The sequence below is a fragment of the Dipodomys merriami genome, unplaced genomic scaffold (genome assembly GCF_024711535.1).
Source record: "Dipodomys merriami isolate MVZ:Mamm:240054 unplaced genomic scaffold, mDipMer1.0.p SCAF_3, whole genome shotgun sequence".
Lineage (NCBI taxonomy): Eukaryota > Metazoa > Chordata > Mammalia > Rodentia > Heteromyidae > Dipodomys > Dipodomys merriami.
This window is the reverse complement of record NW_027204492.1, coordinates 41,917,565-41,943,786: the sequence shown is the minus strand read 5'-3', so window position 1 is coordinate 41,943,786 and position 26,222 is coordinate 41,917,565. Positions and strand designations below refer to the sequence as shown.

General features: G+C 42.4%; 1 protein-coding gene across 1 annotated transcript in view; it reads right to left on the bottom strand.

Annotated features, from left to right (window-relative positions):
• Positions 1-24,518, bottom strand: part of Nxf3 (nuclear RNA export factor 3) — a 126,281-nt gene extending 101,763 nt beyond the window's left edge. Inside the window, exons 1-2 of the mRNA XM_070040007.1 lie at positions 24,425-24,518; positions 12,386-12,505 (exon numbers count right to left, since the gene is read on the bottom strand). The gene's annotated coding sequence lies outside the window, so the exon portion shown is untranslated. The remainder of the gene's footprint in view (positions 1-12,385; positions 12,506-24,424) is intronic.
• Between the last annotated feature and the right edge of the window lie 1,704 nt (positions 24,519-26,222).

The following is a 26,222-nucleotide window of genomic DNA, read 5'->3' as shown; positions in this document are numbered from 1 at the left end:
ACTCCACATAGGGGGTTGGGGAGGTGGCTCAGTGGTAGAGCGCTTGCCTTGCATGCATGAGGCCCTGGGTTTGATTTCTCAGCACCATATAGGCAAAAAGGAAAAAGCTGGAAGTGGCGCTGTGGCTCAAGTGGTAGAGCACTAGCCTTGAGCTGAAGAGCTGAGGGACAGCACCCAGGCACAGAGTTCAGGCCCCATGACCGGACCCAAAAAAAAAAAAAAAAAGACTCCACATAGAGTTCCCCTATGACCCAGCAATCCCACTTTTGGGCATTTACCCAAATGTTCACAAACAAGACCATACTAAAGCTACCAGCACAACTATGTTTACCTCAGCATTATTTACCATAGCTAAGATATGGAACCAACCCAGATGCCCCTCAGTAGATGAACAGATCAAGAAAATATGGTATATATACACAATGGAATTCTATGCCTCCATCAGAAAGAATGACATTGCCCCATTTGTTAGGAAAAGGAAAGACTTGGAAAAAATTATATTAAGTGAAGTAAGCCAGGCCCAAAGAAACATAGGTCCCTTAATTTCCCTTATTTGCAATAACTAGTATATGTCTGAGACAAACAGAAAAGGTCAGATAAGTTGATATTAAGTGAAAGGAATCCCAAGATAAGTATTCAAATGTTTTTTCTTTCATGCAATTGTTTCTAACATATTTATAAGATGATTTCTTTGTTGCTTTGTATGTCCCTCCCCAACGGTATGACCCCTGCTTTCACTGTATTTGATGTTGGTATAATTTGTGGAGGGTAAGGGAAAAAAATTGTTTAAATAGGGATACATTGCAACAATGAACAATGAGATGTACAAATTGTTATGTGGAAAAACAAACTTTCCAACTTTGGGAGGGGGGTGATAGGAAGGGATGGGAAGGGGAAACAAAGGAGGAGGCAACAATGCTTGATAAGAAATGTACTCATTATCTTGCCCATGTAATTGAAACCCCTCTGTATGGTATTTTCACAATAAAAAAATAAAAAATAAAATAAATTAAATTATGCATAAAATATAGGACGCATAGCATGTGCAATATATATAACTTTAGTCATACACTAGGGAACTCTGATGAGTGGTAGCAAACATGGAAAGCCAGCCAGGGCTAAGGAGGAAACCATTTTTATTCTTGAACTGGTTAACTGGCCCTTCACAGTAGAGGGAGTCTGTATTGTGCAGCAAGGAATGGAGGAAGCCTACTGACAGTCACAGGCAACAGCTGCTTCACCCTGTGCCAGAGCAAAAAATTGTGCTTCTGCGTACATGCTATGTTTTATGTCATCTTGAGCCTTGAGAAGCTGAATTCCTGTGACATGGGGAATGAGACAAGTAACCAATGTCCTAAAAGGTACTAAAGGCCTCCCTCAGACCATTCATCCCTTTCCTTCAAGCAACCTGTCCTACCCATCCTCATCTCCATCATAATCTTCCGTCTCTCCTACCTCTGGTTTCAGCCCGACTGCCTTCTGTCTCTGCCATCAAAAAGATAGAATAGAGACTATACAACATGATGTGTCTTTTGTGCAAGTACCTACTTGGCAGGCTATCCAGTCACACCTGATCTCACCTGGTGACTAACTTCACCTTGGGATACACAAGGAGTCCCAGGTGCCCCATATTCAGTGTCCTCAGAACAGAGGCCTGAACATTGTACACCATGGCCTGGGAGGTAGCCCATTCTCAGAACAACCACAAGCCAGCAGTGTCCTAGTCTGAGGGTTAAGGGAGGCCTGGCCTGCAGGCTACAACAGAGCCTGGGACTGCATCTGTTCCTAAAGTCAGTGGAAAAGAAGCAGGGGCTCACTTGGTAGTGAGTTCCAGAAGAGAAGATGATGTTGGACACCATGCTGGGAAAAAATCAGGAGGCCTCAGGGGAGGAACTGCTTCTCATGAGGCATTATTTTTATATTCTGAAGTTTATATTTCAGTTCCATGGACAGCTTGTGAAGAGTCATTGAGGACTCTTGGGCTACAAACAGCCTGTCTTGTACCTCGTCCAGATTCTATCAGGGAATAAAGTGGGTGGCAGGCAGGTATTGTGGTACACACCTGTAATCTCAGCACTTAGGAGGTGGAGGCCAGAGGATGGATAGTTAAGGGCAGCTTTGGGATCCCTGCCTCTAAAAGCAAAACAGAGGTTGATACCAGGTGAGGATTTCTGGAATGTACTACAGAATCCCTGTCTTTCCCACATGGGTAGTTGACATCTAGCTCTGCTGTGGGCCCATCATGGCTAGAGAACCTGACTTTTGAAGAGAAACCAGGTATGCAGATCCTTAAATAATATTTCCTGATTTCTTAATGTAGCAACTCTGTAAGCTTTCTAAATCCAGCTAGATGTACTAGTCCACTCGGGGTGAAGTCAGGATGGTTAAAAGTTCAAGGCCAATCCAGGCAAAAAAGTGAGACAGATTCCATCTATCATCTATTTATCTATCTGCCATATATATGTAGATACATACATACATACATGCATATATATGGAGAGAGAGACTAGGGCTATAGCTTAGAAACAGGGCAGTTGTTCAACATGTAAGAGTCCCTAGGTTTAAGACCCAGTACCTGCAAACCAACTGGGTTCTGTTGCTGCTGTGAACTCTTTCTAGGATATGGGCTCCTAGGTTCTAAGTTTATCCTTTATATGAGAACAGAGTAGATGGTAGGGCAGAGGCTTGTGTCAGAATCTTCTGCTGTCAGCCTGTCTTGGTGGGGCTAACATCAGAGTTGCCAATGACTCTATTCTGTGACCCCAGAATGTGGTACTGGCTAAAGGCTGTCCAGAGAGGCTGACCTTCTTGGGATATGGCAGCAAAGGTGGCCTCCATTAGGAAGAGGTATAGGAAGAGCTGGGGGACACCAGCCAGAAATGGGGGTCCATGGTATGCACTACACAAGCACTTCTTGTGTGCCAGGCTTTTTCTCTACAGGCTAGGCTTTTTGGGTCTTCTGACTAGACTCAAGGACCCCACAATACCCTATGTCACCAAGATTTCCAAGTCTTTAGGTAGAACAGCACCTGCCCAGACCCAAGCTGTGCCTACTCAAGGTCAGACTGAGAGACGCTTTTCTGCATTGATATGTTGAAGTATTGCTTGGCCCGTCCTTTGTTGTTCTGTTTTTCTGGTTGAAGGGATTCATCCAAAGCAGGTAAGGACACTGAGTTGGCTTGCATCTCAATCCTCTGAGAACATTTGTTGTTTTGAACCATGAGGGTCAGTGTTCAACCCTAGGAAATTAAGTGTCAGGAGTGGACCCGAATGCGTGGGGCAGCAAGTTCCACAAGTGTCCCAGTGCCAAGTGTGCCCTACAAATCATGGGGTACCATGGAGCCTGGCTGGAGGTTGAAGCTCGGACACCTGACCAGATGGTTTGATAGAGAAGCTCACAGGCCAGGCCTTTTGGTGGTTGGGCAGCCAGGCTGGAGAAACCTCACTCTTACTGTCATTTCATTCATTCATTCAGTGCCATTTTAGGTCAAGCTCCTTAGAGCACTGGTTCTTACACTGGAACAAACATCAGAATCACCTGGGGGCTTGTTACCACCTGAATGACTGCTGCTCCTCCCTCAGTTTCTGGTTCAGGATGTCTGGGGTGGAGGCTGATGATCACACATTCTCAAGGCATGTAGGTCCTGCTAGTCCAGGAATCCCACTTGAGATGCCACAGCCCTAGAAGTGGAGACATGGGTGGCCCCAGCTAATAGTGATAAAGAGAAACCTATGAGAGAGGGAAGCAGAGAGAAGAGAGCAGGAAGGGATTCTGGACACAGTGGGGCCATATATTGGTCCACAGGTAGCTTCTACTGTATGAAGGTAACCTCCACAATTACCCTGCTCAGATGCACAAGGTTTAGTAGTCCCTATCTATCAGTCATTGCTCAGACCTTCCTAGGAGATGGCAGCAAAGGTGGCCTCTATTAGGAAGAGGGTATAGGAAGAACTAAGGGCACCTGCAAGAAATGGGAGTCCATGGTATGCACTGTAAGCACTTCTTGTATGCCAGGCTTTTTCTATACAGTGTCTAAACAGGACTGAGAAAAACTACATGCCTGCCCCATGGTGCTGGCTTCCTTTGGTGGTTGGGAAGAAAGGGGCACATACTAATGGAGACATCCTCTAGCCTTAGAAGTGAATGATTTATGGTAAGCTGAGGCAGGGACTGAGGTAGCCCAGCTGGAAGCACTTCAGTTTGGGCGGCATGGACAGGCCTCTGTGACAAATTTCCATGTCTAAATTCTCATTCAAGGCCCCATTTTTTATCCAAGGAGACAGGGGTGGGAAAGGGCATAGGAAAAAAAAAGCTTGTAATTCTAGCTACTCAGCAGGCTGAGATCTGAGGGTTGTGATTTGAAGCTAGCCCATGCAAGAAAGTCTGTAAGACTCTTATCTCCAATAAACTGCTCAGAAAAAGCTGAAGTGGTGCTGTGGCTCAAGTGGCAGAGAGCTAACTTTAAGCACAAAGAGGCTCAGGGACAGCGCCACAGGCCCTGGACAGGCAAAAAACAGGGGACTAGGTCCATGTTCATACCACTTGTGGCAGAACCCAGGGAGGATTTTTCCAGTCCTGATTCCTTCCAGCCCATCCCTCAGAGGCCTTTCTGTCTCCTCTGTAAGATTAAGAGATGGGCTGCAGGGTAGGTCTCACCTGTGGATCTGGACATGTCAACCTGATGCACATTCCAGATAAAGTACCTATCTGCCTGCCCCATCCATGCTACTGGCCTTCTTAGCTGTTCTGGGAATTGCCTTGTAGCCTTATTTGTCAATGTGTTCTGTTGCTCACTCCTGTCCTTTATCAGAAAGTAAATCTCCAAAGGTCATTACGATACCCTGTGCCTCTCTATCTTCCTCATATGCCACTGGTAACTATCACCTCTCCTGACCCCACAAACCCCCTGGTCTTGTCTCCCTCCCTCTAGTGCTCCAGGCACAAGCTGTCCCTATCCCTCACTTGTTTTTAACTCCACTGATTGAGGATTTTTTCTAAAACAGTATTGCCAATTTTTTTCTGCCATGATGGAAATGTCCAGATCTGCTCTGCCAAGTCAAGTACCCACTTGGCACATGTGCCTATTAAGCTAGGGTAGCCAGTTGCTGGTGGCTTATACCTGTAATACTAGCTACTGAGGAGACTGAAATCTGAGGATCATGGTTCAAATACAGCCCAGGAAGGAAAGTCCATAACACCTTTATCTCCAGTTAACCAGGTGGAAATGGGGCTTTGGATCAAGTGATAGGGCTCTAACCTAAGGGGCATGGCTGAGAAGTTGGCTCAGTGGTAGAGTGCTTGTCTCACATGCATGAGGCATCATATAAGCAGAAAAAAGCCGGAAGTGGCATTGTGGCTCAAGTGCTAGGGTGCTAGCCTTGAGCTGAAGAGCTGAGGGACAGTGCCCAGGCCCAGAGTTCAACCAACAAAAACAAAAAAAAAAAAATGGGGCAGTACCCCAGCCCTGAGTTCAGGCCCAGGCTAACACATGAACACAAAAAGAATAAAAGAAATGTAGCTAGAGTGATTAAGGTACAAGATCTTAATTTTTAAATTACAAAATAATTTTAAATTAAAAATTTAATAATTTATAAAAATATTAATCTCAGATTTTTCATTCTAAAATTCAATCAACTGTGGAACCCTATCCTGAATATGTACAAACTTTTCTTCTCGAGTTATTCCCTAAACTATACAATATAAAAGTGATTTCTCAGAGTCATACCACAGTTTTAGATACTGTAAAAAATCTAGAGGTGAATTTTTAAATAAGTTTTTTATTGTGAAAATACTGTACAGAGGGATCACAATTACATGAGCAAGGTAATGAGTACATTTCTTATCAAGCATTGTTGCCTCCTCTTTTGTTTTTCCCCTACCATCCCTTCCCTTCCATCTCCACAACTACACTCCTTTCTCCACCCCCACACTCCCACCCCCAACCCCCGTCTAAAGTGTAAAGTTCGTTTTTCAACATAGCATCTTGTACATCTCATTGTTGCAATGGGTCAACTTATGTCCCTATTTAAACACTTTGTTTTTTCCCTTCCACGCCCCAAATTATACCAACATCAAATACAGTGAAAACAGGGGAGGGACATACAAAGCAAAAGAAAAATCATTAGAAACAATAGCAAGTCCTTATCTTGGTGTTCATTTCGCTTAATATCAACTTATCTGACCTTTTCTGTTTGTCTCAGACATATACTAGTTATTGCAAATAAGGGAAACCATGGGACCTATGTTTCTTTGGGCCTGGCTTACTTCACTTAATATAATTTTTTCCAAGTCTTTCTATTTCCTAACAAAAGGGGTAATGTCATTCTTTCTAATGGAGGCATAAAACTCCATTGTGTATATATACCACATTTTCTTGATCTGTTCATCTACTGAGGGGCATCTGGGTTGGTTCCATATCTTAGCTATGGTAAATAATGCTGAGGTAAACATAGTTGTGCTGGTAGCTTTAGTATGGTCTTGTTTGTGATCATTTCGGTAAATGCCCAAAAGTGGGATTGCTGGGTCATAGGGGAGCTCTATGTGGAGTCTTTTGAGGAACCTCCATACTACTTTCCAAAGTGGTTGAACAAGTTTACACTCCCACCAACAATGCAGTAAGGTTCCCTTCTGGCCACATCCCCTCCAGTATCTGTTGTTATTAGAGTTCTTGATTATAGATTCTAACTGGGGTGATGTGGTATCTCAATGTGAACTTTTTCGTGTGTGCCAATACTGGGGCTTTTGCCCTTTGTCTCTTAGCTTTTTCACTCAGGGCTGGCATTCTACCACTTGAACCACAGTTCCAATTCCAGCTTTTTGATGAGTATGTAAAGATAAGAGTCTCACAGTCTTTCCAGGATTCTAGATCTCCAGCTCCCAAGTAGCTAAGATTATAGATGTGAGCCACCAGTGCCCTGATAGAGGTGATTTAAAGTACATGAGAATTTTCAGGTTACATGCAAATGCTCTACCATTTTGTATAAGAAACTTGACCATTCCCAGATATTGCTATACAAAGGGGACCCTGGAGTCAGCCAATCCCACGAAGATATCAAGAGATGGCTGTATGTAAGTAGCTATTGTGTCTATACTTGCTGATTGGATAGCCAAATCTTGTCCATAAGCATATTGCATCATTTCCTGATGCGGAAACCACAGCTTGACCAGGGAGTCGCTGAAGTACACAGCCTCTTCTCACCCTCCAAGAGGAGGCAGACAAGATTTTTTTTTAGCAGGGGGTGGGGGTAGGGAAACACTGAGTAAGGCAAAATTAAAATTAAAGCATATTTGTTCCAAAACTTCTTAGAGCCTTGAGCACAAACAAGTGCACAATGAATTTTCAAGAAGCAGATGCCACGCTTCTGGACATATCTTCCTGTAGAATTGTTATTAAGAGCTTGTTTGGAGGTTCTAGTAAGTGAGCACAGTTACCTGTATACCCTATATACAGTTACCTGTCTATCCAACAATGGCTCTCCTCTTGAAAGAGGAGGGATGCACATGGAGTGGTAAGAGAGGGAGGACAGGGGCAGCCATTTAGCTAGCCAGATCAGCAAAATCAATCCTGGTGTGACAAATGCTGCTGCCAGATTGCTCTTCTTGATAGAGAATGTTGATACAACCGTTTCTTGAGGAACAGATAAAGCACCTATTCTTCCTGTCTGTCCCACCATGCTACTGACCTTCTCAGCTGTCCCTGGAAGTACCTTTTGGTCCTATTTGTCAATGTATTCTGTCGTTCACTCCTGCCCTTTATCAGAAAGTAAATTTTGAGAGGTCATCATGATACAGAAGGAGGGAAGAGGGACAGGGAGAAGGAAGAGGAGTAAGGAGAGGAGGAGGAGGAAGAAGAGGGAGGATATGTATCTGAGTGTACATATGCTAACAACCACACTTTCACAGCTCCATGTGTATACTGGACCTCTCAAGGATCTGGGCTTTGGCTCCATTATCTTTCATTTGCTCCTCGTGCTGTCTTGTGGTAAGAAGAAAATAGGGAAGCAATAACTTGGTGTGTTGCTCCAGTGAATCACATATATTTACTCAACATCATCCAACTGTACCTTTAAAATAGGTACATGGGCACATATTATCATCTGCCAAATTACAGTACAGGAAAGCTGTTAAAAATATGATAATGCCCTGAGATTCTCTTGTATCACAATAATGCCTAAGGTTTTTTTTAAAATGTGATTGATGCATGTTTGTATTTTAAAAAAAGAAAAGCATGTCATGGCCCCAGCTCTACTGACTCTATGTTCTCCAAGTCCAACAATAACTGTCTCCTCACTCCCTATCTCCACCTATGCTACTTTGGGTTGCCCATTTATGCCAAGTTGGTTCACTTGCACATCTTCCAAATGCAGCAGTGACTTGAAAGAAAGGCTATGGCAGAAACCATGGTCTTCCCTCTATGACATGCTGTCAGTATTGTAACTTTCTATACACTTCTCTGGCCTTGGGGAATATTAACTCACACATGTGAATGTCAGGATGGCTATACTTACCAAAAGGCAAAACAGGTACATACTGTCTGCACTACCATATTATCTTGTTGATATCTATTTTAAGGATGGAGAGAAGGATACGTTTCAGGATTGCCAGCCTAAAAATTCCCTTCCTTCATTTCTGAGTCTAAATAAGGAAGGGAGGTCTAAGCAGAGGAAAGTGGTTATTAGCATACACACACTTGGATATATATTTCCTCCTTCTTCTTGTCTCTCTCTTTTCCTCCCCCCCCGTCACACCTATATTTCTACATTACCATATTCTGTTATTGTAATATTGCAATTCTTCAAGGAAGTTTTCTGGGCTCAAACAAAACACATTCACCTCACCTTGCAAATAGCCATGTGATCTTTGTACTAAGTTGGGCCATTTATCAATATACACCCTCTGGAAAGGTCAATTATGCAAGGGTCTTTAACAGGAAAAATCATCAGAGCACCCCAGTTAACATGGATTGTGAAATTTGATTGTGGGATAGAATAATAAAAGCAAATTAGTTAAATACAATAATGTTAGATATGTTGTCTATTCAATTTGCAACAGTTCTCATTATTTTTAATGTGTGAGGAAACAGATGCTTTCATACTCTGATGTTGAGAATATAAATTACATCCAGACACTGGTGGCTCATGTCTGTAATACTAGCTAGTCAGGAGGCTGAGATCTGAATATCATGGTTTAAAGCCAGCCTGTGCAGGGAAATCAGTGAGACTCCTATCTCCAATAAACCACCAGAAAACAAGAAGTGGAGCTGAGGCTTAAAGTAGTAGAGGCCTAACCTTAAGTAGAGAGGCTCACGGACAGCAACAAGCCCTGAATTCAAGCCCCATGATCAACCAAAAATAATAATAATAATAATAATAATAATAATAATAATAATAATAATATAAATTAGAGCCAGGCACTGGGGGTTCATACCTGTAATCCTAGCTACTCAGGAGGCTGAGATCAGAGCATTGCAGTTCAAAGCCAGCCTGGGCAGGAAAGTCTGTGAAACTCTTATTTTAATTAATCATCAAAAAGCTAGAAGTGGATCTGTGACCCAAATGGTAGAATGCTCGCTTTGAGCAAAAAAGCTCAGAGCTAGTGCCCAGGCCCTAAGTTTTACCTTAAGTTCAAACTCTAAGACTGGCACAAAAATAAATAAATAAGAATTTTGAATTCAAAAACTTACAAGAAACCAAGTATACATATTTGCCTGTATGTGGGAATGTATGTGTTCAGATACATATGTAAAAGCAGGATTTTGTTTGAGTAAATATTACTATTTGCCAAAAAAGATTTGTAAAGGCTGCACATTTTCATCTTTAGGACACTAATGAATGTATTTTGTGCCATATATACAGTGAAATATGCAGTCCAGGATAAGAAGCCTGAAAGTTTGTCAAAAATTAATTTAAAACGTAATTATAAAAATATATTTTTCTAGATGGGTGTGGTGGTACACCCTGTGATCCCAACACTTAAGAGGCTGAAGTAGGAAGACAGTTTTGAAGCAGCCTTGGAAGATTTAGAAGCAATTATGAAAGATCATAGCAACTGTGGATTCAATTTTGCTCATATGGCTCTATTTCTCTGGAATTTTCAAAGCAAATAATCAGAAAGATCTTTTGATAAGCAGTACTTTCTGTGTGAATGACTTCAATATCCCTGTATACCTACCTGGACTGTCCTCTCTTCCACCCAGATTTCCAGAAAGCTCTGGAGGGTTAGGACTTAATTTTCACTCTTCCCTTCCACCCTTCTGTTCAGCCATGTTCAAGATGCAGTTCCTGCTGTGGTCACAAGAGGGCACAAAAGACTGCCATTATCAAAGTCTTTACAAAGAAACTGATAATGGTGGTCTTTCAGCCAGAAAAATTGACACTGTCCTTAAGACTAGCTCATGCAGAATGATGCTAGTTCTATATGGAAAAAAATTGTATTCTTAAAAATATTGTAAATGCAAAGCTGGAAGTGGCGCTATGTCTTACGTGGTAGAGCGCTAGCCTTGAGCTGAAGAGCTGAGGGACAGTTCCCAGGCCCAGAGTTCAGGCCCCATGACCAGACAAAAAAAAATACTGTAAATGCATCAGGTAGCTCTAGTGTACCTTAACAGTCACCAGTTGCCCTAGGGAAGCACTGTGGAGGCAGGAGGTACTGAGAGAGGCTGTGGGAACCAGGGTAAGATGTGTACAGCTGTACTCCTGTGACCTGGTGACGAATGGGAGAACTGTGGAAAAACCTGTGCAGGTGTAGTCATGGAATGTGAACTCCTTGTTCTCTTGGATGTTCCCCTCTAACTCAGCCTACACTGAGGAGGCGAGAATTAAATCAGTGAATGCTAGATAGTTTTGGAGTCAACAAAAAGAACTGCTTAAACATACATGGGAAATTTCCAAATGTAACTTGCATCACATTAAATTACTTCACGACATTGGTTACTCTTAAAAATGTAGGCCTCACAGGGTGCTGATGGCTCACACCTATAGTCAGGAGGATCGCAGTTCAAAGCCAGCCTAGGCAGGGAAGTCTAGACTCTTTTATCTCTCAATAACTACCAAAAAGCCAGAAGTGGCTCAAGTGGTAGAGCACTAATGGTTTAAGAAAATCAATACCAAGAAGCTGAGACATGTTTTGTTGGGGGTGGGGGAGACAACTGGAAGGCAAGGAGAAGGGAAGCAGACAAATAGACAGAAGAAAGGTGGATAAATAGTCATTATTCATTGTACATGTGTGAAAATGGAACCTTCTAACTTGGGGATATGGATAGGATTGGGAAAGATGGGGGAGAGATCCATGGAATGAGTGACACTGACCAAAATATATTGTACTAATAATCTGACTTGTTGAATTAAAATCCCTTTATACAACTACTTAAAATGAAAAAAATTAAAAAGATCACATGGTGTGGACAATAAGAAATGAACATTTGAATGTAATACTGTAAGCCCATGAGTGTACAAACACAGACTTGCCTGATCATAATGAGGTGTTAGGCCAACAAACAATTCTCTGTTTGGGGAAAGGTTATGGTGCCCAATTTAATGTTGCACAAACAATAATTGCACAAAATTAAGTGCAAAAGATGCAGATAGCACAGTTGTGTAAAGATGTCAGACCAGTGCCAAGTTAACAAAAGGAGCTCAGAAAATGGAGGAATAAAGGAAAGCATGAGAAATCTCTGGAGGAATATGGAAACAAAAACAAGTCTAAGTATGGAGAACCACCTATGAGAGAGGCTTCTGGGGAAAGATGTGGCCTGGAAGAAGGTAGAAACTTGATGGCAGATGGGCTTGCCCACTGTCCATGGGACCCTGGGTTAGAGAGAAATCGAAGCAAGTGTAGATTTTCAGACTGTGTGAGAGAGCAGTAGTCCTCTTCTCCTGGGTGCCTGATGCTGGCTTAAGTGAAAACACTCTTGGTCCTCCCTTCCCCACGGACTATGAGTAGCATACAAGACATTCCTTCTACCAGTATCTATGCCAATTCAGCATCTCATCAAAGCAAATGCATCCTTCCACAATAGATCACAAATTTGGATGACCTCAGATCCTGGAGCAGGTTACCTCAGGATCTGTTTTTCTACAAGCCCCCTACTCTTCAGTCAGATTGTACTTCCTCTCTCCTCTACATTCACTCCCATAGGTCTACCTCTACTACCAGGCCTATCTTCTCTTTGGGGAGTCTCTGATAATTCCAGTGAGGCCTTCCTCCTCTTCTGTATTAAAGTAAGTATAAAGGGGTCACCATAAACTAGCAAGAGGCTGTACCTGGTTCAATAATTCCTGTGACATCTCCACCGGCTGGGCCACTAGGGGTGTGAAGCTGAACACCTGAGAATGCTCAGTGAACACTTGGTAAAATGGTGCAGGTTAAGGCAGGAGAAGGACTCACCTTCTAGTTCTCAGGCACTGGGGTCCAGGAAGAGCTCCTCACTCCTGTTGCAGTACAGATTAACAGTCACCTCTACCTGGAATTCCATGAAGGTCCCAGAACCTTGGATCATAGATGTACCTGAAGAGAACACAGAAAACCCAGACAGAGTGCCAGCTTAGAACCATGCTCATAAACTACTGTGTGACAATGACACATTGTTAGACTCAAACTCGAGACCCCCCAGCGGCCCCCAGAGACCACGACCAATGCAAACAGCAAAAAAGTCGTTTATTTGCAAGCTTGAGCCTGGACTCACAATCATCACCGACATAGCGGGTCAGAGTTGTGAGCCCCAACCCCTTGTCCAGCAGGGTTTTTTATTGAGTATGTGGCAGGGGAAAGGATGTCAAGCTCATTGGTTAGGGGTTTGATCATTTCCAGTAAGGGCAGGAACTTTTTAGCTTAGCGGTTACAGGATAGGTTAAATCATCCATCATTGGTTGGATAAGTGGGGCTAACCACAGGAATGCTGAATTATGTCTTGTCTTAAATGTTTTTCCTACAGAGTTGGGGGAAGAGACTGCCCAAATTCCTGGACTGGTCAGGGCAGACTGATCCCTTAATAAATCTTACTGTTATCTTGCCTTGGTGCAGGATCTAACACTTACTTTCCAATAACAGATGACAAATGTTTTAGTTTTGTCTGAAATTACTGCTAAACTTATTTTTGGTCTCTCAATATTACAATGATTTATTTACTAAGAAGTGAATATGCCACAAGGTGAAGCATAGAATTCTTTAATAAATTTACATGTGTTTAAATATGAAAACTGTAGTATTTAAATGTACAAATTTTATTTTGAAATGCTAAAATATATTGCAAACTGATTAAATTATGATGACTAAGCACTCATTTCTTCACAAACACATTCACAGTAGTGTTCCATGTGCAAACAGAAGCAGATAAAACAATTTACTTGGTAGTCTTATCTGTCCAGGGGACAGCTGTCCCTGTGCTTCTAAATCCAAATCGTCACAGTAATTCCTCACACATCAAGCCAAGCAGCTTTCTATTTAGTTCACTCAGAAGCTAGAATTCCAGTCCTAAGAATAAGGACCCTAATAAGAACATGATATTATCTGAGTGGCCACCATTTTGTGGAAGATTGCAGAAATTTTTCACCTATACCACAGAATCCAAGCAACTTCCTCATTCTCCCACATAGCCTACATTTTGCAAAATCCTTGGAGCTTTTCACCCATGTAATTGTGACTCTGACCACCAGGTGGCCAGATTCTCCATTTCCCACAGGTGGTTTTGATCACAATGAAAAAGTATAATTTTTATAAAGAGAAACAAAATTACTCCGCAAAGCTGATAACAGAAGGCACAGTGAAACTGTGGGAAATTCCTATGTATTTAAAAATCACTGAAATGGAAGGCACTGTCAGTTCAATTCTTTTATGTGTCCTACACCTCTCGTATCTCTTTCTCTCTCTGTCTCTTTGTCTCTGTCTCTGTCTCTCTGTCTCTCTGTCTCTGTCTCTCTGTCTCTCTGTCTCTCTCTGTCTGTCTCTCTGTCTCTCTCTGTCTCTCTGTCTGTCTGTTTCTCTCTCTCTCTCTCTCTCTCTCTCTCTCTCTCTCTCTCTCTCTCTCTCTCTCTCTCTCTCTCTCTCTCTCTCTCTCTCTCTCTCTCTCTCTCTCTCTCTCATTGTGCAGAACTAGGTATGTTCAAGAATAGCAACATGGATGCTGGAGCTCACCTAGGGGAGTATAGTCTCAGACAGACTTAACTCCAGGAAAGTTTATTCCAACAGCTACCCTGAGTCTTGAAATTCAGCATCAGTAATGCTGTGAGGACATGTTGAACCTGGAGAAACTGAAGCACCTAAGGACAAATGGGCTCCCTTCTCATCACAGGCTCTCATTCATAGGTACAGTATAAAGAATGAGGAAACCTTGTATGGTCTGGTCCTGGCTCCTCTCAGGGAACTACCTATAAGTTTCCTTTTTTTTCTTTTTCCTCTCAAGTCAGTTGTTTGCTTTTTGGTGGTGCTAGGGATTGAGCCCAGATCCTAAATAGGCTAGGCAAGTGCCCTATCACTGGGCTATGCTGCAGCCCCCTAGGTTTCCCTTTTTCATTTAGTCATTTGGTAGAATAGAGTGGTAGATTCTGAGCTGATTTTGTATCTGTCTTTTCCCTAGGAGGGTGGCCCTTTCTATTTGGTCTTAGTAAGTGACATGGAGTTTCAGCTTCATGTAAGACCTAAATCCACAGAGACAGAAAAGGATAGAGACAGAATTCTCAAGGGCAAACACCTATCTGAACACCTAATTCCTCTGACTTAGTGCAATGGTTTGCATAGATTTCTCACATGACATTCTCAGAGGAAACAGACATTTTTATGCATTGTTGCATATTATGTTAACTGTTACAGCCTCTGTGGATGGGATGCAATCCTATATAACAATATTACCTAGGAATTTACTCTTGGACTCAGCAATCTACTTTCTATCGAAGCAATACGAAAATTTTAAGTCTAGAAACATGACTCCTGTTGTCCATTGTTGACCCATTGTTGTTTGATGGGATAATATAAGGTACATGGACAATCTAGAGCCCTATGCAGATATAAATAGCAATGAAGCTCCATGGTCTGTAGTACGATGGAGGAATCTGCAAGATATATTGATAAGTGAAAAACAAGGTGCAGAATGAATAGCTGCAGCTAGCCAACAGAGTAGCTACTACACATATTTAGCTATTTACATTTGAAATTGAATTAGTAACTCAGTTCCTCAGTCATACTGGTTCCATGTGGTCAACATATGTAGGTAGCTAATGACTACTGTATTATCCGCTTTTAGTACAGAACATTTTCATATTGAATAGTCTCATAGAAGAAGCTACCTTTTATCTATGGGGGAACTAGGTCCAGCTTTTACAAACATATAAAAGAGCTCTACAGTAGTCAGGCCAGCATCTCACTTAGCAGAGCTGATGGTCCAGGTCCTTATTTAACAATGTATGAAAGCATTTTTGTCCCCTATCAGTGGGGTCTTGCAAATAGACTTGACCATCTGTGCCTTTCAAAGGGCTCATTCTTCCCCCATGTCTCATTCTCCTACCTATGCATAGGCAACAGTAACACTATCATTGCTTACATCAGAACCAGATTCCAAGGTATGCATGCCACAGAAACAGATGCCTACATATGCTCACCGCTGAAGCTTTAGTCTAATACCTAATTCACTTTACTATCCAGCCTGCTTTTTCTTATAAAAGTTGTTTCCAACAAATTTTTAAATGGGCATCCTTTTTCTTTCACTTTTTCTCTCTCCTATTCCCCTACGTGAAGGAACTCAAGAGCATTCTTTGAGCTCCAGGCAAGGTCACCATGCTCTTCTCCTTATCTTACTGATCACAGGAGTGAAGGAACACTCAGAACAGGGAGACATAGAACAGCAAGCGAGACCAACACCAGTACACCAGCCAATAAGCATCCCCAAGGCCACCATCTGGCCCCAAGTCATGCTTCAGCACCTACGCCTGGAAGCCGCAAGGCTTCCTTTAAAGTGCTGTCCTCCTCACTTGGGAGGTAGAGGCTGCTTTCAGTCCTTGTTCCAGGCTAAACAGATAAACCTTTGTTAGCTTTTCTCTAAAACCATGCTCTTATTATTTGTAAGTTGGAATTGAATCAAAGGGAATGAATTTCTGGTGTCACAGAGATGGCAGTGCCATCTTTAGACAGAGATTCCAGGTAGATCTTAGGAGGAGAGATAAGCTGCTTTTATTATTGTCATAACTGACTTGTCTAGTTTAGACTTGTCTAGTTTAAGGCCACAGTTTACACTGATTTCTTGCACAAAGTCCCCTCCTCTCAGGGCTTCCCTAACAGTCAGCAATTTCCTAGCATTCGTCCCATATCTAAATTTCACACCCCGTTAGAGCTACAGATGGATAACACTTCAGTCCACAAAAAAGGATCCAGGGAGAGAAGTAGAGGCAGTTCCTAGGCCCCACACTGGACTCCTCCCAGCACCAGTTAATGGTGTCATGTTGAGAGGAACAAACATGTTGATGCAAACCTGTAATCCTTGCACTTGGGAGGCTGAGGCAGGAGGCCCTTAGGTTCAAGGCCAGCATGGGCTACAGAGCAAGACCCTGTGTCAAACAAACAATAGTCAAAAGGCATTGGACATCACTTGGCATTGGAGTTCTCACCTGTAACTCTAGACTCTTACTAAGTTGCCCAAACTGGACTTAAACTAGTAATCCTCTAGTCTCAGTCCCTTGCAACAACATGAAAGTAAAAAAGGACTGTGAACATAGCTTAGTAGTTAAAGCACTTGCCAAGCACATGCAAGCTCCTGGGTTCAGTACCTAGCATATTAAGAAATAGAGTATCATCCATCACTTGCCACCTCATCCCTTGACCACACAATTTGCCAGCAGCCAGATTTCATTTAATAAGCTATTTTATATCCTTTCCACTTCCCTTTGTGCTCGTAAAATAAAAGATACTATAGAAGAAAATAAACAGTTAATAAGCTTTAAAATCTCTTTTCCAATATGTACCAACAAAGTAAATGATAAGAGCAGTTGGATTTTTAACTCTGTATAAATAATGGGTTTTACAATATTAAAGAAAGTTAATAAATCTGTAATTACTAACATTTGCTAATGTGATATATTTATGTTAGAAGGTTAGATTATTTCTCATTTCTATACCTTATTTCCTTTATTATAAGTAGAATGTTTCAGACAGCTACTGGTGATCCTATCTACTCAGAAGGCTGAGATCTGAAGATTGCCGTTGAAAGACAGTCTGGGCAGGAAAGTCCGTGAACATCTTATATCCAATTATCCAGCAAAAAAGCCAGAAGTGGTGCTGTGGCTCGAGTTATATAGTCCTAGCCTTGAGCAAAAAAGCTCAGGGACAGGTCCTGGCACTAAACGAAGAAACTAACAAATAAATAAATGGAATGTTTTATATGTGCATTTTTTTCGTTTTTGTGCTGCTCCTGGGACTTGAGCTCAGGCTCTCTTACTCTCGCTGGCCTTTCTGCTCAAGGCTGGTGCTCTACCACATGAACTACACCTCTAATTCCAGCTTTTTGGTGGTTAATTAGAAATGAGTTTAATGCACTTTCTTCTCTTGGCTTCCTTCAAACCTCTTCCTGAGATTGCAGCCTTCTGTATAGCTAGAATTACATGGGCATCCTGGCTAAGAAAACATCTGTTAAAATGAACCACAAGGGCTAGTACCCAGCAGGTAGTAGCTAATGAAATTATACCTCTTTCCCAATGGTGAGTTCTAAGTAGCTTGTCTACTTTCCAACGATTTTGTGAACTACACAAATGTGATTCCACAAATGTGATTTCTTCTCCTTTTCTGAACTTACTGGCAGAGATGATACTGCACAGAAATGTGGGGAGTTTTCTTCTCAGATATGGAGTACAGCAGGAGTTTCAGCATCATCAATACCAAGGTCCTCAGAACCCGCCTTTCAGACACCTGATATAAACTGCCTAGGGAGAAAGAATAGAGCAATCCTGATGCCTACTGAGTGACTATATGTACTGCACCATGCGAGGGTGTGACCAATGGCATTGATACAATTGAGTAGTAAATAATAAGTACAATAGGCTTCTCATTAGAGTCATGTTTTTTCTTTATCTATCATCTTCTAGTAATGAATATGAAAAGGAATGAGAGCCCAGCTACTGATGGCTCATGCCTATAATCCTAGCTACTCAGGAGCCTGAGATCAGAAGATTTCACTTCAAGGCCAGACCAGGCAGAAAAATCCATTAAGAGAAAAGGGGGTGGGGAAGACATCTGCTCTTCGTATGCAGGAACAGGACTAAAAGACTCACAAATGGCAGTTGTTATCAGCTGCCTTGATGATGATGATGATTAGTAGTAGTAGTAGTATTTTGTTCCAGTTCTGAGGCTTGAACTCGGGGATTGGGTGCTATCCCTAAGCTTCTTTTGCTAAAAGCTAGCACTCTACCCCTTGAGGTACAGCTCCACTTCCAGCTTTTATTGGTAGTTTAGTAGAGATAAGAGTCACAAGGGACTTTGCTGCCAGGTCTGGCTTCCAACCTTGTTCTTTAGATCTCAGCCTCTAGAGTAGTTTTGGAATAACACTTGATACATGACCCCCCCCCCCAATCCTCAGGCAAAGGTTTGAGGTAGCCAAGATGGGTGCTTATTATGTAAAATATGGAGATGGCTCTGTGCATAGAGACAACAGATAAGCTTCAGTGCTTGCTTTTTCTAGATAACTTCTCAACTTAATGTTTCTAACATTCACAGAGAGTCCTCAAGTTTTTTTTTCTTTTTATTCTTTCTTTTTTTTTTTTAACCATTTCAAAGAAGAGTTTTGGCTAGCAAACTCCTTTAAGGACCCCCTGGCCTAGTAATTTAGAATTTAAGCCCTAAGATTCTTATCTCCATTAACCACCAAAAATCAGGAAGTAGAGCTAAGGCTCAAGTGGTAGAGAGTTCAAGCCCCAGTAATGGCACAAAAAGTGGAGGGAAGAAGGGTGGAAGGAAAGGGAAAGGGAAAGGAGGAGAGAAGAGAGAGAACAAAGTGACCTGAATTTGCATAGACATTGATGATCCCATAATAACCACAGGGCTATGATTTTGCTACATTTATGTGGATCACTACTGAAGGTCCCAGTGATCCTGTGGGGAAACATTCTTACCCCCACTTCAAAGAGGGTGATGCTGGACTCACTATGTGGGCAGTAGCTCCTGGACATCCTGGAGCAGGACACCATACTCCCTGGGGCTGGAGGGTCCCTCATTTCTCAGCATCTCAAGACCTCCCAGTCCTGAAGCAGAAAAACAGCTGAGTTGAGTCCAGGATCTTCATCCCCTAGGGAAGTTCAGCTCCCAGCCTGGGCACCCAAACCCTTTGCCTACTTGGAAAACCTGGAGATAGGACCCTGCTCTTTTAATCTGATCATGTAGATCTGCATTGATGCACTGAAAACTCAGCAGGTCTGCCATGATGACGTCAGGTTTCTATGGCAACAATGATGTACACACAGTTCTACAGACTGGAAATGCCTCCCCCACAGTTCTCCCTGCAGTGTCCTCACATTTCCGGGAAGGCAAACACCTCCAGAATTCAGATCAACTGAGAAAGCATACACAGTAAATATATTCATTAGAGAAATTATAATTAGAGATACTGATGGGGACAGTAGGCAGAATTCTCCCTAGGTTGTTGATCTGTGAACTTAATGATCATGTGGGATTGTTAGAACAAACAAAAGCTAATATTAGCTAGTATTGGTGGGATGAAAGGGCAATGGACACTGACATACAGAGTTGATTTCAGGTGGGTTTATCCATTATTTGCAGCCTTTATTGGTATAACTTAATAACAAGAGTGGCCTTTGATGCATCAGTCCTATTTCTGCCAACAACAAAGCTTCAGCTGAGGAGACTGAAGATGAAGCACAGTGGTAAAGATCTTGCCTAGTATCTGCAAATCCTTAGGTTCAATCTCTGGTACCACAAAAAAGTCTCAGCTGAGAATTTAGAAAAGGACAACTAACATAATCTCTTGATCTGTCCCCTGATAAAGGGGTCTATGAGGAATTAGGCAAAGGAGCCATATAAATTCCCTGCTTTGAGGGGGAAAGACAGCTAATATTTATTGCACTGTAGGAAGCACCAGATTATTTACATTATTGACTGGACATAACTTTCCTGACAATGCTAACAGTGAGGTATTTGCTAGTCTTTCTTCATGGATGGATGTGCCTACAAAACATGACATGCATGATAAAGAGGTTATTCACCATTGAGAATACCTGCCAGCCCAGGCATCTCGTGTGGCTGCTGACAGATCTGAAATGAATGTATCAGAACACATACTGCTTTGTAATGGCTAATCTTTATCCTCGTGTTCACCTTAACTACATTTCCGGCAGTGATCAGGCTGGCGCTCTTTCTCTTGTATCATGGAAGGTTTATGGGAGACCAGGAAGTAGAAGCCATCTAAAACCAGTGTTTCTTACACCCTTTATGAAAATTTCAATTTGTGGGGGAAGCCAGGTACTGGTAGGTAAACCTGTAATCCTACCTACACAGAAGGCTAAGATCCAACGATCACGGTTCAAAGTCAGTCCAGGCAGGAAAGTCTGAGACTCTTATCTTCAATTAATCACCAAAAATTAAAAATAAAAAGCTAGAAGTGGAGCTGTGGCTCAAGTGGTAGAGCACTAACCTTGAGCATAAAAGCTCAAGGACAGCACCCAGGACCTAAATTCAAGCTCCAAGACCACCTCAAATAAAGCTGGGGAGGAGGGTGGTTGCCAGGCACTGGTGGCTCATGCCTGTAATCCTAGCTACTCAGGAGGCTGAGATTTGAGGATCATAGTTCAAAGCCAGCCCAGGCAGGAAAGTCCATGAAATTCTTATCTCCAAATAACCACCAGAAAACAGGAAGTGGCACTGTGGCTCAGTGATAGAGTGCTAGCCTTGAGCTGAAGAGCACAGGGACAACACCCAATCCTAGAGTTCAAGCCTCACCACTGACAAAAAAGCTAGGGGGAAGGGACGAAATACTGGGCTATTTGGCTGCTTGTATGTAGTTGGTAGAGGAAGGCCTCAAAATACAGAAGTGGAGGGAGATTTCTCTTAGGCAGGAATTGGGGGAGGTCTACAAGTCCTAAAGACTTGAACACTACTCTGTGTGAACACTAGGGGTAGCTCTATGAATAGACCAGTAAAGCTGGTCATTTAGTTATGATTTACATTTTCCTTTTGGATTGAAGGATGATGACTCAGGGTCAAGAAGCCTGAAGGCACTGAGCCAGCCACGGAAATACCCACCTCAGCTCTGAGCAGTGTGAAGGGATGAGTGATGGTGAGACAGGATTTTCCAACTATATTGGGTGGTTAAAGTCTCACTAGTAACACTGCTTTGTCAAACAACATATATCTTTTACTATTTTAATGATTAATATTTAGCTAATTTTTAAAATTCTGTTATAATCCAACTACAAAGGCAAGTGACTGTTTTTCTAAATACCTGCAAAGTTTTTCAGAGTTTTAAAGGATTTGTTGATCTGGTATCATGTGATAGGATTCCTTTTTCCCTGTTGAATTTCCTTATTAATGGTTATATTTCACAATGGCATTTGTAAATGGTCAGCTAGTAGTCTTATTTGTGCCTCCATGATGTCCTGGAATAATTTTAGGGTCTAACAAGAAAACTTGATGCTTGTGTTTGTATTTACATTGTGTCCTGATTACAGTGAAATTGCAGGGTCATGAGAATTCCATATACCTCTGAAAGAGGGCACTTTGGTATCATTTCTTTGTAGACACACTTAGCAGCATGTGAGAGAGTAAAGTAGGGCCTGTCAGCTGTTGTTCTCTCTGATCTGCACTCAGAGAATCTCAAGCATGTGTGCAAGTTTTGTAACTCACCATGGCTACACTGTGAAAATATCCCAAAGCCACATAACAAGACGGGTTTCAGAAACACAACTCAGAATAAAACATGTCAAGAATTGATAAATAGATGTTTTACATATAACAGAGCTAAAATATGTGAAACATTACATGTTTTGTTTAGGGATGTATCCATAACTACACAGGAAATTCTCAGTAGAGCTTCCCTATGAGGGGAGAGGTAATCAAACAGTAGTTTTACCTCTAACTGCAGTTATATTCATACATTTGCCTATTATGAACAATGGCTTTTGAAAAGTCAGAAATTTAATGTATTCTACTTGAGTGAAGTTCTAATATGTTTGGCTCTGATTAACAAGGAATCCATTGCTTATTTAGATATGTGAAAATGTACTGAAATATAAACTTATAAACTTTGGCCCCATTGTATACTGGTAGAAGCTTTTTTTTTTTTTTTTTTTTTTTGGTTGTGGGGCTTGAACTCTGAGCCTGGGCGCTGTCCCTCAGCCCTTCAGCTCAAGGCTAGCGCTCTACCACTTGAGCTACAGCACCACTTCTGGTTTTCTGGTGGTTTATTGGAGATAAGAGTTTCACGGACTTTCCTGCCTGGGCTGACTTTGAACCATGATCCTCAGATCTTAGCCTCCTGAGTAGCTAGGATTACAGGAGTGAGCCACCAGCGCCCGGCACTGGTAGAAGCTTTTATCATGGGGTATATTCCTTCTAATTATCCTACATGCATACACACACGTATGAATTCTGTATGGATTTGAGTCAGCTGAAGGGCATTGATTTTCAGGTGTTTAATCCTAAGTGCAGTGACTGGCATCTACCCCTTCTTTAGTTCACAGGCCTGTAGGTCAGAAGTCTGGCAGCGCATGACCTCATTCTCTGCTTAGGGTCTCACAAGGCTGGAGTCAAGACATCAGCATTGGCTCAGTGAGTTGTCATCTGAAGGTTTTAGGTAAAAATCTAGTTCCAATACCATTCTTGTTGCCATAGAAATCATTCTCCAATGACTGTTGGACCGAAGTCTCCATTCCTTTGATGGCCATCCAGGAGCGCTCTCAGTGCCTACAGACAATCCAGTTCTCTGCCATGGTCCCCACCCTCCACATCTCCCATCCAGCAATGCTGATATTAAATGTTTCATGCACTTTAAATCTCTGACTTCCTCTCCTCTGAATATGGGAGAAATTTCCCTGCTTTCAAAGAGTTTAATTAGGTCAAACCCATCCAGAGAGTCTTCTTTTTGCTATATAAGAGAACATAATCAAGTGATATCTCATCCTCTTCCAGGTTCTGCCTCCATCAGCGGGGAGGGGATTATACAAGGGTGAGCATCACCGGACATCATTTGTGATTCTGTCTAGAACATGGATATGCACATATTAAAATATCATCCCAACTTAAACAGTGGTGTCCAGACTTGTTTTCTAACTCAATGCTCAGACAACAGCTATAGGGTGTCATTGCATTAGGATGAGGTCAACACAGTAGAAGTGACTCACTGACATTCTTTTACTGAGTGATATCTGATCTCCTGACTCCCCTTTGGTCCAACATTCATGTTGCCCTGCTCTGTCCTGTACTTTGCCCCTGGAGTAAATGGGAAACTGCTCCTCCAGTGTCAAACTAGATGATAAAATAAGATGACAAGAAAACAGAGCAGTAAAGAAAAGGTGTTGTGACTCTCCCCTTTCCCAACCCACACACGTAATTCAGTGCACTCCTTGGCCCCAGCCCAAAGTTCACTCCTTCTGGGATATATCTCAGCACTTGTTGATCTCTTTCCATTGGTGCTCTAAGCGTTGATACTCGTGGTTCGGGGTCATGGTGTCTGCCCCTGGGAGATGGGTCAGGATGATACGTGATAAAGCACTACATAGCTCATGGACACTTTAGAGGTTTCCTCATTTCCCCCCAGGTGGTAGTGACAAATGTAAGGTGAGATCCATTTCACAGACAGCCAAGCTCAGCTCACAGAGACTAAGACCCTCTCCACAAAAGTACCCACATGGAAACAAGCATTCATCTCTTGCTCTCACCCAGTATAACCAGCAATTTTCCATCTAAAAGATGCCTGTTTTCAGCTTCCCCTGTACAGTACCCCATGGGTACTTTCTTAACAGACTCCCCCCCTCAAGGTAAGGAAGATGGTGGTGGAGATGGTGTGGTTATGTGGATTGGTTGGCCCCCAAGTTTTACTGTAGATAGAAGTTGGGAAGGTGACAACGTAGAACAAGAAGAAACAGGGAGATGATTTTTGTCCTTTTCCCAGCTCCTCCAGGGGAAGAGGGCAGAGAACACAGCAGGTCCTCCAGGGGCCACCCTCTGGCTTTTTCTCTGCCCTGTCCCTTCCTCATTCCTTCTCCACATCCCTTTGTGACAGCAGGGGCCCTGAGTGGGAACAGAATGATTACACATGCCTGGCATGAGAACAGGATGAGGAAACCTAGGCCCAGGAGGCCAAGCACTGGGTACTGGCTAATCCACCAAGTACTCAGCATCCACTTGTGTTGGGCTTGTACCACTGTGCCACAAAGCAATGACACTCACACCCATCAGATTTATGTATTTCCATGGGAAGTTAAGAGTGAAGGGACTTACTGTGAGACAAGAACATTCCAGAGTCTCTAGGTCTCCCACTTGCCGAAGGAGATCTTCTGTCATTCCAGCATCCTGCCCAGCACATGGAGAATAAAGCTTGGCTCTCACCCTTCCAGGGATCAAAGGAAGCATGCTTCTCTCATGTAAAACAGAGGGTGAAATAAGACAAAAAGAAAGCATGAAGAAGAAGAAATTGTGTAGTGGTGGTGACTTCCATAGAAAAGAAATGATGAAATGTGTTCATTCTCCAGCCCCAGGGGCCACTCACTTCACCACATAAACATGGCATGGACTCACTGTAAAAAGAGTAATATACAGTGTTTTCCTTAGTTTCTCCATGAGCCTTCTTGGGAAATGGAGGTTATTTACCATACACTGACTTTTTTTTTTTTGTCAGTCGTGGGGCTTGAAATCTGGGCCTGAGCACTGTCCCTCAGCTCTTCAGCTCAAGGTGAGCACTCTACCACTTGAGCTACAGCTCCACTTCCAGTTTTTCTGGTGGTTTACTAGAGATAAGAGTCTCACGGAGTTTCCTGCCCGGGCTGGCTTTGAACCGTGATCCTCAGATCTCAGCCTCCGGAGTAGCTAGGATTACAGGTGTGAGCCACCGGCGCCCAGCACCATACACAGTCTTAACAGTGAACATTAATGTCAGCAGTGATGTCATGCATGTATCACATGTTCTCAGATATGGTGGGATAAGAAGGGTACTTGCACCCTGTAAATTCTTTCCCCAAACCCGTAACAAAGTAACAGGCTAATACTAAGAAAGAAAATCAACTAAGCCTGTGCTCCTCATGACTGTCCAGGCTGTGAAAGCATTGCAGCAATTCCTCAAAAGGTTAATTGTGGAACACCTGCATGATCAGCAATTCCACCCCTAGGACCCACTCAAAGAGAGATGAAAACATCTCTCTACATAAACTAAAAAGTTCATGCTTGGCATTGATGGCTCCTGTCTGTAACCCAAACTACTCAGGAGGCTGAGACCTGGGAAGCACAGTTTGAAGCCAGTCCAGGCCAAAAGTTGGTGAGACTCCATCTCTAATTAAAATCCCAAACTAGAGACATGGCTCAAGTAAGCAAGAAAGCCAGCTAAGTGTGAGGAGAGTTCAAGTGCTAGTACCAGCACACACACAAAAATGTAAAATGTGTGTGGTTAAGTGTGTAGTCTATCTTATAAAAGTCTATATTCAGGAATGTGAAGGCTGCTGTGCAGGGGGATCTGTTTATAAAGTCTGCTAGCTGCAGAATTTTCTTCCTTCATTTCTGGGATTGAGTTTAGGAAGAGAGGCTAATGGAATACAGGACAATGAAGGAACAGAAGGGAACAGGAGTGAGGTAGGATATATTAGGGAAAAAGCCAGAAACTACAAAAAAAGAAACTCAAAACACTCTTATCAATAAATAGCTTGATAAGGAGCATAAAGGCCTTTGTGCTCATACACCCTCACTGAGATGTAGCACACAGTAGAAAAAAATCTCCAATCTTGCCCAAATGATTATTAAACCCTGGGAACTGTACATATCTTGAAGAAAGATACATATATTGGAGAAAACATTTAGGAAAATGATTCTTTTGATCACAGAAATGCTTGCAAAAGAAACAGTCTTACCTTAAGTAAGGAACAAATATTTTCTGTAGGGGGTCAGTACTGGGGTTGTACTCACAGTCTCCCTCAAAATTGCTAGGCATCACTTGAGCCATGATAGCCCAGCTCTTTTTCCTCTGTTATTTTTCAAATAGGGCTTTACATCTATGTTCCAGTCAGCCTAGACTTGTGATGCTATTTATGTT